General features: G+C 45.8%; 1 protein-coding gene across 3 annotated transcripts in view; it reads left to right on the forward strand.

Annotated features, from left to right (window-relative positions):
- The first annotated feature begins 3047 nt into the window (after nucleotides 1–3047).
- Nucleotides 3048–12473, forward strand: part of ERG (ETS transcription factor ERG) — a 276764-nt gene continuing 267338 nt past the window's right edge. For 2 of the 3 annotated variants that reach the window (XM_060010298.1, XM_060010302.1), the window contains exon 1: nucleotides 3048–3070. The gene's annotated coding sequence lies outside the window, so the exon portion shown is untranslated. Of the gene's footprint in view, nucleotides 3071–3306; nucleotides 3330–12473 lie in introns of those variants that run through there. The other variant, XM_060010300.1, reaches the window with a different exon arrangement.

Below are 12473 nucleotides of genomic sequence, written 5' to 3' on the forward strand. Positions count from 1 at the left end.
TCTGCTGGCCTCTCAAATTAACTCAATTGATTTAATTAGTTGAAATTGACTTCCCACTACTTGACCTTGATTATGGACCAGACTCAAAGGAATGCTGTGGTAGAAGCTGGGGATTAGATTAGACAATAGAAAGAACTTCCTAACTGCAACTGCAAGATACAATCAGTTGGAGGAGATGGTGTCCTAACTTTGTGAAACTCTGGGATTCTGGGTTCTAAGATTTTTCAACATTAATAACCTCAGCTTTGAGAGTGGGCTTAGTATGTGCTTTTGTCTTTTATGCAATTCTCTCTCTCCGTTCTCCTCTCCTCCCCCCCGCCCCTCCTCTCTCTGTGTGGTATATTTGGGGGAATGGGAGAGAGTAGCAAGGACGAGCCGCAGATGACATTGTTTCAAATATTGTGGTTTTTCTGAACTCATTTTTTCTGTTCTCAACAGTGGTAATGGGTGGTTGAAATCATGTTCTACTATGAAAGTACAGTTCTTAATTCATAAAGCAAGCTCCTTTGTCAGTTAGCACACATTATATTATTAGAGTATTCGGTACAAGTGATGACGTTGAAGGACCTTTGCTAGGGTAATGTATTGCAAAGCAGAGTCATTGCCGTGGACTGCGGATCTCATCGGTCAGGTTGAGAATCTATTCACTTTAAAGCACTCCCCTAAATGACAAAGGCTCTCTGTGGTGAGGTTTGGACATGAGTGGCTAAGAGGAAGATTTCAAAATACAGTGAGGTTTCTTGGATCTGGAATCTTTGGAGAATAGTTCTAAAGAATAGGAACCGAAATATGCAATTGATAGTTTAGGGGGGAGGCAGGTTGAATATTTTTTAAGATCGTGTGAATGGCAATACCGTGACTTCTGTGATACTAGCGAGCAATTCAAAGGAGTGAACCAATTCTGCCAATTTTGATTCTAGTACAGGTTGTGAAAACTGACATAACCCTAGTACTAAATATGCACTTTTTAATATGCATTCTGCTTTTTTGTACCACATCCTCAGAAAGAAAAGGGTTGCATGCCTCTCACAAACTTAATCTGTTTTCCATACTTATTTTTATTGGTATCTTCTCCTGGCCACCTATGGAGAGGTGGGCTTGCACCCCATCTACCATGGTGTGCCTGTTTGTTCAAGAAATTTCCTAGGAACGCATTTGTAGTTTGTGAAGGTTGTCCACTTAAAAGAGAGGTACTTCCTTGGAGAGTGTGGAATGGTAGGTTTTCATATCCATGATTTCATTTTGGCATCTCTAGGGTTAAAGAACTTCTTGGAATCTATAGGTCCTGGAGAAGGCGGTTTCTAAACTCAGCTGCTTAGACCCATCCTATTTTTTCCTCAGCAAACAGGAAATGGAGGCCTGAAGGGCTTTTTTTTTTTTTTTCTTTAAACTGGAAATTGTGTGGAGAGGGGGCCTACTGGTGATGCCCACTTACAACCCTGAGCCTGACCCAGACTTGGGGGTCTCTGTGTGTTTTTTCTTCCCTCTCTTTTTTTTTTTCTATTATTTTGGCAGACTTTTTGGAATGTCTGGGAGCTAAGGGCTTTGCTTCATGGAGCAGAATTCTGAAGCAAGAAAAAGAGAAAGTTATAGACTAAACCACAGAAATGTAAACACGTCTGCAGCTAAAATAACTCCACTTTCATTGAAAACACTCCTTCACAATCAGACTTCTGTGTGCTATGGTCAATAAAACTGCATGTTAATAGCGACCAATTAATAGATTATGTTGCCCGGCCTTAAACGTTGAGGGAGTTTTAATTATTATTTTTCAAATTAAAGAAGTGCTTATTCCCTCCCTTCCCTTGGGGTGGCAGGCGGTGGGGGGGGCTTAGTTTTCTTTCTGGCTGTTTGCTGAAATTCTTGGCTGTTAAAGTTTGGAGAGGGAGGGACACGAGTAGTTTTCACTTGGTCGGAAAGGGGAGAGTCTGCAAGAGGACGCTCTAGGTTGGGTTCCTAGCGATCAGGCAGGGACGGTCCCCGCGGGACATGAGTGAAGAGAAGCAGCAGTCAGGTAAGCGCGATTTTGATGTCAGAAATCACTTATAAACTAAAACATCTGGAGGGGCTTCGCAGTGCCCCCGGGCCGATGAGCCAGACCTCGCGGCTCCCCCTTTTGGAGGCTGTATCTTGCAGACACTGTTCTCAGGAGGGCCGCCGTCACCGCGTCTGTCCATCAGACCCCTGGACATCTTGGCATCCTCGCGACCGCACACCGCTGCTCCTCAGGCTCCTCCACCGGGTCCCAACGCTCTCGGGACGCGCGGGCAGTGACTCCAGGTCTTACTAAAGCCGGTGGCGCCTGGCACCGCGTCTCTTCATTACGCTGAGGGCAACGTCGTCTTAATTCTGATCAGCATCCCAGGCAGTCGATGGTCATTTTAAACTTCTCCCGAAACAACCAGTTTTAACTTTTATTATTTGTAATGTGTGTAACGGCCGAGGTTGGGTAAAAAGTTACTTCTCACCAAGTTCCGAGGAGCAAGCACCTCCGCGGCGTCCCCCACCTCCCGGGCCCTCCCCTCCCCTCGCCTGTTCTCCGGTCCTCGCTCCTCTCCCCTCCTGGGTTTCTCTCCCGCGCCGCCGGGGCCTGGACTCTGGCTTACTCCGTCCCAGGCTCCGCTTCTCCTCCTCTTCCTCCTCCGAGCCGCCAGATGCTTCCTAAAGCCAAGCGGGGTCCAGACCTGCCCCCGCCGCCCGCGCTCCCCGGCCCGAGGGCGCGCTCACGGCCACGCGCGCCCGCATACCCACGCGCACTTGGACGCGCGCGCGCGCGCACCCCCGCGCCCCGGGCCACTCACGCCCCCGCGCCCCGCCCCGCCCCCGGCGTGCACTCCCGGATCTCGAGCAGCGCGTCGGGGCGGCAGCCCTGCTCGGCGATTGGCGGGAGCCAGAGCCTCCCGGAGGCCGGCGCCCACACCATGGGCTGAGCCCGTCGGCGCCCAGGGACTCAGTGCCGCCCGGCTCGGCGCCCACGGCCAGGCACGCGCGCGGGCACACGCGGGCGCGGACACGCGCGGACACCCACGTGCGGGACACGCCCTCCCCCGACGGCGGCGCTCGCCTCTCGGTAAGTCCCGTGGCCCGCGCGCTCTGCCCGGCTCCTTCGCTGGAGGCGGCGGCGGGGACGGTGGCAGCGGGCTGACCCGGCTCTTCCGACGGCGCCGGGACAGGTGGGGTGTGGGACGCCGGGAGGCACGGCTCATCGTTGCCCGGGTCCTCGGAAGGCGCGCGCGCCCGGGACGGAGGGAGAGGAGTGGAGACCCCCGCAATAGGCGAGGGCCGGGAAAGCTGACCGCGGGGGCCTCGTCTGGGACACCGAGAAAGAGGTTATTTGTTGTTGTCTGGAATAGAAATAAGGCTCGAATTAAAGCCCACGCTTGGCTGAAAGTCGAGACGAGGTGTGGGCTTGGCTGTCACTGCCGGGTCGGTCCTTCTGTGCGTGGAGTCGCCCTTCGACGGCACTCTCACCGCGCGTTCCTAAACCTGGGCTTAGTCTCTTCTCTGCACTTCTGTCTCTGTCTTTTCACCTTCTGACACCTCAGCTTGCAGCTGTTATGTTTATATGCTTCCCGTTTACCACTTTAATTGGGAAACTTGGCATGTTTAAAAATTACATATATATATATATATATATATATATATATGTATGTATATCAGCTAGCCTTCTTGGTTTCTACCTGAAATCCAACATCTATGTATCGCTATTGTATATTGTATAGAGGCTTTACAAAAGGTACTGCATAGAATTATTTTTAACATTTTAAAGCAGTTAGATGCTATTACCAATAGCAGACTAAACTGCCCAATAAAATGGATAAACAATTTTAATGCCGATGTGAACTTAATACATAGAGTTGTTTATTTATTCGTTGGGATAATTTCGTTATCTTTCCAAAGAACATATTCATATGTGCCACGGATTTCCCACTGTGCATGTTTCTGGAGCTTCTGTAGTTCAGAAAACTTTCAATGTGATTTAAAAAATTTTTTAGTTTTCCCCTGGTGACATACATAGGGCATAGAGTTTATTTACCATTGAGATTATTTTTGAGTATTTTCAATTCTCTCCAAATAGCTTAGAGCCCTTGACCTGGCCTCAGCTACCCGTCACCTTATCACCAGGAGAACTGTCACATTCCTGGGTTTAACCCTTGCTTCGCTGGCAGCAGCTTGCACTGGCTTCATCAGTGGGAAGACCAGGCAATAGAAGTTACATAAAAATCCAACCAGATAAATTAACTCACTATGTGTCAAATTATGAATGAGCTAATTATACCATTGAAAGTACGATTCTAGTGGAAACCGGATGAGCTGTGCAAATTTGTGGCTACTATGCAAAGTTTTCTAATTCTGAAGAAAGGCATTATGAGTTCTACACATATCACAAATACAGTTTGCGGTCTGGTAACCCCAGCTTCGATTTGACTCAGTGACTTTTGGAAATTACACTAAGCCAGCAAATAGGTATTATATCTTTTTGAGTTATTTAAGAATATATAATTCCAGGTACACTTAAAATTTTGGTTTCTTCTCTTTTCTAACACTTTGTAATTCCTTCATGTTATTTTTAAATATTTGGGGTAGCGTTGTGATATATTATTTTCCATGTATCTATTCTCTCATGATGAGTTCTTGGTGATTTACTCTGATGCGCCTTCTTTAGGTAAATTTTTGAGAATTCTTGTTTACCATTGGATTATGTAATGGGACTGCATGTACACGTGTTTATAACCATTGCCTCCTCCACTTCTTGTTCTTTTTTTGTAAAAGCAACTTCATTTTAATTTTTATTTATTTATTTAAAATTTATTTATTTTTTGGCTGTGCTGGGTCTTCATGGCTGTGTGCGGGCTACTCATTGCGGTGGCTTCTCATTGCGGAGCACGGGCTCTAGGCATGTGGGCTTCAGTAGTTGCAGTGCATGGGCTCAGTAGTTGTGGCTCACGGGCTCTAGAGCTCAGGCTCAGTAGTTGTGGCGCACGGGCTCAGTTGCTGTGCAGCATGTGGGATCTTCCCGGACCAGGGCTCAAACCCATGTCCTCCGCATTGGCAGGCAGATTCTTAACCACTGCACCACCAGGGAAGTCCTCGGTTTTGTTTTGGTATTAAAGAAAATTCTTGAGTTTCTCATCTCATAAAATCAGCTATTTTATTTGTGGTAAGGGCTGAGATCCCAGTGGAGTGCCGGATATATAAGTAAAAAGTAAAGCCTCTTTGAAAGATGTCAACCTTGATTTTCAACTTATGTACTATTCTAAAATTTTATATATTGTGCGTATATGGAATATATATTTTGTAAGTAGGTAATAGGAAATTTTCAACTTTTTTTTCTAAAATTAATATTAGCTCTGGTCTTTCCTTGTTACCTGTCCTTAAACAACAACAACAAAAATAATAAAAGGGGGATTTAGTTCTTCACAAGACAGAGGAGCTAATGTTCCTGAGATCTTTTGCTATTCCCCAGTGAAAAACCAGAGCAGGTCAGCATCAGTCATATGATATGGAGGGTGGGGAGACAGTGTCGTGTTGAATAAATGTCGGTGCCACTCACTCTTTCATGGAACTTCATTCAGGAGGTGTCGACAGAGAGACACCCGCTTCTAGTGAGACTACTGGAGCCTGGGAAGCAAGAAGTGGTCCAGGTAACTTAGATCAGAAGGAAGTCATTATAAGCAGAATCCCGGCTTTGTGATGCTGCAAGTCAGTGCTCCGTTTAAGCTGGGGGTCGATCTCTCTAAATGCAGGTCTCTTTGTCACCTCCTGGCTTGATCACCCTTTGCTTCCTGGACAAGCTTTTCCAGTGAGGAGGAGAATGCCAAAGGGGTTCCATTTTCTTTCTCCAACGTGTAAGGATACTTGGGCATTCCCAGGGTATATCGTCCTTCAAAACACAGGCTTTGTTTATGATCTGCACCTTGAATTTGGAACTCTTCAAACCTTTTGAGTTGCATTTGTAAGAAAAACAAGCTGACGCAACAGAGGGATTCAAATATTTTGGACACAATTTCAGAAAATTTTGATACGTGGTGGTAGCAGTGTGAGTTCTGGGGGGGGACTTTGAAAGTCCCTGCCGTAGTTGGTGACACTCACACAGGAGGTCTCCTAGCTGCCCCTGTATTGTTGATGTCACGATGGCATCTTCCTTGGTGCTTGTTTGCACCCTCACGTGGCTTAGGAACAGGTAATTATCTGTACATTGTCAGTATACACCTTCTCACATTGATAGATTCAAAGCAGTTATTCTGTAGATTAAAAAAACAGAAGTCTCCGATGGCTGGGCTCTCATTCGCACCAGTTTTTCAAAATAGCCAGGGGGAAATGTTGCCCTTTTAACTTTTTTACCTTTTATTTTAAACATTTTAGTACTTAGAAGAGAGAGGATTCGGTGCTCTATGTTTGTAACATTGCAGATCTAGTGAAGGTAGTGAAGTGATCTGAAGGCGAGTGATCTAAAATTACTTTGCTAAATTTAAGCATAAGTAAGATGTAGACACCACCAAGTAATTAAAGGGTGCATCTAAAAATGGAGCACTGGGTCTGCGTTTTAGATTTAAAGTAACTTTTAAGTTCTTCTATTTTGACAGTGGCCTGTCATAATCTGGAAGACCCTGATTGCGTGTGAGAAGCAGTAATTTAACAATGAAAGTAAGGGGTTCAGTTACCTTGACTCAGCGCCTGGTCAGAAGCAGGAGCAAAGTTCTGAGACTTTTTCCCGTTTCAGAATGGCTGTGGCTGAAGCCTACAATATCCTTAAAGTGTGTACAATAGGCCTTTTGAATTAATTTATCACTTTTGAAAATCACAACCCTAGAGAATTAGACGGGAGATCTGATCTAGAACAAACTGTTAGCATGTCTCAGGGATTTGAAAACCTAGATCTGTAGTTAAAACATACCACCTAATTTTGAACTGTTTCAGTGGGAATGAGATTTTCACACGTTAGTGTCTCATATCGGATTCCTTTTAGTGCTACTATTATTTTAATAATTATTCCCCCAGGAAAACCTACTCTGGGGGAGAAAAACATGCCTGCAATGGATAGGAAGAAAAACATATATTGTAAAAAATAATAAATAAATGAAAAATAAAACCTAAAGAATGGTTAAAAAAAAAGAAAAAGAAAAAAACAGGCACATCTACGGTGATTTTTCAAAAACAGGAAACCCTTACTTTCACTTGATTAAGGGTTTGGCTGAGGTCTCCAAACCTTCATTTCAAAGTGAAGAAGAGTGTTTGCCCCTTAGTTTGAGTACAGGGGAATGAAGGGGCCCAGCTTTGAGCGGTAATGTACTCGTTTGGTCATATTTCCACTGAGTGATTCTCTGTTCTTGGTGGGGAGATTCGTTTCCTCCGTGAGGGAGTGGAAATGTGGGTTATGGATCCTCGGGGCTCTACGAAAGTAGTTAAGTTGCAAAGTAAAAGAGAGATGCGTGTGCAAGTTTTTCGGTGCTCTAGGCAGGGAGGTTTGTGTCACCACCTTGAGGAAGGATTCGTTTGCGAAAAGTCATAAGCAGCATCGCGGAAATGGATTAACTGGTGCCGTGCACCTTTCTGTCTGAGCTAAGCTGGGCGTCAGGCTCTGTGCTCTTCTGAACAACAGGAGAAACCCAAGATCTTACTATGTGTGTTAACGACCCGTTGCCTTAATATAATCAATTGATTGGAACAGGCAATGGAAAAGCAGTGTTCCCTCCTCTCTGTGCTACTGGTGCTTGGAATTCTGCGTGTGCTGGAGAGAATGAAGAGCTCAGGCTTTTGAGTAGAGGTTGAAAGAAGCTGTTTTGAGGAGGCTGGCGGGAGGGAGGTGATCACGGTGGCACCTTGGGACCCCAGGAGTGAACAAGGACGGTTTCAGGATTCTTCCATGGGACGTACAAAGAACCAAGCTGAATATAAATAATAGCTGAAGTGTGTGCTAGTAAAATGAAATGTTTGGAAACACAAACCATGCACACTTGCCATCTCAACATAAAACTTGAAATTAAATATATCAGAAAATCGAGATTTCTTTTTATTGGGAAACAAGACGCCAATTGGCGTCTTAGGGACATTTTAAGAAGATCGCATTTTAAGAAGAATGGAATCTCATTAAAATCATATCCAACCTCCCGAAGCTGATGTGGGCCTGCTGCCGGATTTACAGATCTGGGTCTATAATTGCTCAAAATTTAAACGTGCCTTGTGCAAGCCTGGCGCTTTCTGGAGTGCAAGTTACAGTAGCAAGATGACAGAATAAGCGAAAGTGGAGGAAAAAATTTGCCTCTTCAGTAGTGCAAAGTACTTTCTAGTCTGTTTGACCCTGGCAGGAACATTTACTTCTCTACAGAGTTTTAAAATAGAAATAATGACAATGAAGTTCAAATCCAGGGAATACTGAGAGTCTTTTCTGGAGAAGGGGTGTTAGGTCAGCATATTACCAGGATTTAAGTTCTGAAACCCCACCCCAAACCGTGCCATTAAAGCAGAGAAAGAGATGGTTGCTTGCAGGGTCAAAGGGAGAGGGTTTTACAGCTGAAGTAGTATCAGGTCCGAAATGGCTTCTAATCCCATCTCATGAGAAAATTTGATGGATTTTTGCAGTTTTCTAAGGCTTATAAATATAGATGATTAAACAGAACATCCCACAAGACCAGTTTCTCCTACGTACTTTATTCCCAAATTGTAAAACTGGAGGTAAGTCCAGAAGAATCGTCCCCTAAGTATGTAGAACCCTCAGTAAACTCCTGGGAGGCAGAGAAGGGGTTATATCTGTTTTAATTTTAAGATCGCATTTGTAACTATGTTTTGCACGCATATAAGTTTTTCTTTGCAAACGTTAAGCGTTAAATCGTGTTGAATTTTCTTTATTAAATTGAGGCAACCTGGAAACACATTTCTCAATCAAAATTTATTGATCACCTATTAAATGAGAGCACTGTCCTGAAAGAGAGATGGGAATGTGGATCGCATAGGGACTGTTAAGACACTGGACATATCTAGAGATTAGAAAAGCAACTGCACATGTAATGGAAAAGCCAGAACACTTCAGAGCTTGCCTGTCTGCCTGTTTGATCCCAGCCATTAGTGGCCTGCCTCAAGTATTCTTTGCTCAACTAGTTGTATTGACAACATGTAAAGGAAACTATAGCCCCTTCCACTCCAAATAGCTAATAGCATTCACTCTGAACGCAACGTCCTTGGGATAGACATCCACAGGTGGAAATTCATGCAGGAGAACGCAGGGAGTGCCGAGCAGGGAGAGACCTGTCTGAGGTCAGATTTGACCCAGACTTGGAAGGTTCAGGACTGCAGCAGAGGAGGGGCATTCTGAGTCACAGAGAGGCAAGCGCCAGGAAGAGACTAGAAGGGCAAGCTGATCTTTCAGTGCAAGGCACTGTGGGGAAGCCTCGGGTCAGGCCTTCAGGAGCTGAAATCTAGAAAGGGAGTGAGTGTACATGCTACTGAATCTATAAGGGGGGTGAAAGCACAGGTCATGGGATCTAGAAAGGGGGTGAATGCACAGCCCATGGGATCTAGAAAGGGGATGAACGCACAGGCCATGGGCTCTAGAAAGGGGGTGAATGCACAGGCCATGGGATCTAGAAAGGGGATGAACGCACAGGCCATGGGTTCTAGAAAGGGGGTGAACACACAGGCCATGGGTTCTAGAAAGGGGGTGAACACACAGGCCATGGGATCTAGAAGGGGGATGAACACACAGGCCATGGGATCTAGAAGGGGGATGAACACACAGGCCATGGGTTCTAGAAAGGGAGTGAATGCACAGGCCATGCGTTCTAGAAAGGGGATGAACACACAGGCCATGGGTTCTAGAAAGGGGGTGAATGCACAGGCCAACAAAAATGGCACATTCATCAGTGCCACCTGCTTGAACCAGGCTGGTGTGACAGTGAGCCAGGGTCCTAGGCTGTGCAGTGATGGAGGGAGTGGTCCCTAGGGGGCTCTGATGTGCTGCATTCGGGGCCATGACAGAGACCATCCCCATGCCTGCTGTAGGTCAGCTGTTGGGCAAGCTTGTTATCTTATCAAGATTTGGGTCTTATCAAGACTTGGGGTCGACTCAGCATGAGGAGTAGTTGTCTGAGTTGGATGTCATTCATCCAGCTTGGAGGTGTGCGTGTGCCCCAGCTCCGGCACGGGTGCAGGATCCTGTGACCTCCTGGGTGGGCTGCCACGTTCTTAGCTCCTCTTCCCGTTCTTGCCCTTGTTTCCCTTTAGCCTCATCTCTATTGTTTAATTTGCATCTACTTCGGAATTTTTAAAAAACCTTGTTATATCACCTGTATCCTTGTGGATCACTTTAAATCCTTTTACGGAACAAGATAGATTGTAAATAAAATAGTCCACCTCCTAAGAATCATACAATCGAAAAGGGATCTAGACCATGCCAGAGGAAGACCAAAAAATGCTTCCCGAAGGTTGGTGCGTTGGGCCTGCACCATGGCGTGTCCTGGCTCTAGATAGGCAGGGATGGGGGTGGGAGGGCAGCCGCAGTCAGGCACTGCGGTGCTCTGAGTGTGGGAAGTGCCCCCTGGGAGCTGGGGGACACAGCACAGGAACTGCCCAACCCCTGGTGTTGGAAGGACCAAGCTAGACACCAAGTGTGAAGTTAAAAGGCAGGGAATAAAGTAAGCTTGCAAAGGAGAAGCGAGTTGTGATGTTTAGAGCATGGTCACTGACCTTGACTCCACCAGGCGGTGCAGACATGGGATCCCTGTTGCCCCAGGGCATCCTCACCACGGCTCTGTGAAGGTGGTGTTTTATTGCCCCATTTTCCAGAGTAGCAAAGTGAGGCTTGGGAGAGCTGAGTGATGTGCCCACAGTCACACAGATAGAGCCAGAGCAGAGTCCGAACCCAGCTGGGGTTTGGCCCTGGATCCCCACTGCTACGGGGAGTTCTCTTGGTCAGCACAGAGGGTCCACTTATGGAAATGACAAGAAGGGGGCAGGGTGACATGGAGGCAGGGTGGGTGGAAGGTCAGAGCAGCGCTGGGCAGGGGATATAGAATGTGAGTCTCACGTGTACTTTTAGAAAGGAAAAAGAAACATGAAATTAATAATTAACTATTATTATTAAAAATTAAGAATCTATTTTACGTAATAGATGTCCAAAATATTATCACTTCAAGTGTCATCTATATAAAAATATTGATGAGCTCTTTTACATTTTTTTCTGTATTAAATCTTCAGAATCAAGTGTGTGGGTTACATGGAGCACATCTCAATTTGCACTGGCCACATTTCATGGGCTCAGTAGCCACATGTGGCTCTTGTATTGGACAGTGCAGGTCGACACTATTCAGCATAGGTGTTCAGGATTCATATAATTAGGAGCTGTGACGTCTACTGTATAACTTGATCACAGTAATAGAATTTTTGTGACTTCGTGTCCCCCTTGGCAATATCGCCCAATATATCACGCTGGAGCCAGAAATGATAGCAATAAAAATGTGAACGCAGGCTTCCCTGGTGGCGCAGTGGTTGAGAGTCCGCCTGCCGATGCAGGGGACACGGGTTCGTGCCCCGGTCCGGGAAGATCCCACATGCCGCGGAGTGGCTGGGCCCGTGAGTCATGGCCGCTGAGCCTGCACGTCCGGAGCCTGTGCTCCGCAACGGGAGAGGCCACAACAGTGAGAGGCCCACGTACTGCAAAAAAAAAAAAAAAAAAAAAAGTGAATGCTAGCATGGTATGTTCTGTATCAAACCTGCAGTTTTCAGATTGCAGAGATCACGTATGTATGATTTCCTGTTGACTCACTTCATGCTTTTAAGAGGCAAAACCAAATATCTGCTTTCAGACTGAAACTTCATGTGCCTGGTGACAAATAGTGCTGCTTTTGTTGGAATCATGCTCTGACAGCTTCTCGTATAAACATCTTATTTGAGTATTCCCTGTTTAAGGGTAATCCCGGCAGGATGACACATTACTTATTTTGCCCGTGGACAGTGTCTTGAGGATAATACAATTTATCATTTTGAGGAATAGCGTTCTTGAGGTGCTAGAATCCCAGAGAAAGAAAGGGTAGCCATCAGATGGATTGCTGCGGAGTTAACTTCTCAGAGCACACGTTCGCACAATTTGGTGATGACAGATTGCATCTAATGTGGGCCTTTCCCTCTCCTGTAACGCTGAAGTTCATAGCCAAGTCAGTCACATGCTGCTTATTACTGCCGGTGTACTATGTGTAATGTGTCGTTGAATAACTTAGCCCTTTTACCGTCTGCATGTTTTAGAGCTGATTTAATTTAATTTTTATGCAAAGTCAAAACCTTCCCTACAGATTCTTACTCATTCACCTTCCCCTGAATAAGAAGTGTGTGTTCAGTTCAGGGCCCGGTCGGCAGTGAACTCCTTGTCTGCATGTTTTTCTAGATAGTTTGTGTTCGTTACCACCTGTGCAGGAGGGCATTTCACTCCATTGTTCTGGTTTATTTTTGCTGGTGGGCAGTGCTTACTGTAAACAAAACAA

Source organism: Delphinus delphis, chromosome 4 (assembly GCF_949987515.2).
Source record: "Delphinus delphis chromosome 4, mDelDel1.2, whole genome shotgun sequence".
In the NCBI taxonomy this organism is placed as follows: Eukaryota; Metazoa; Chordata; class Mammalia; order Artiodactyla; family Delphinidae; genus Delphinus; species Delphinus delphis.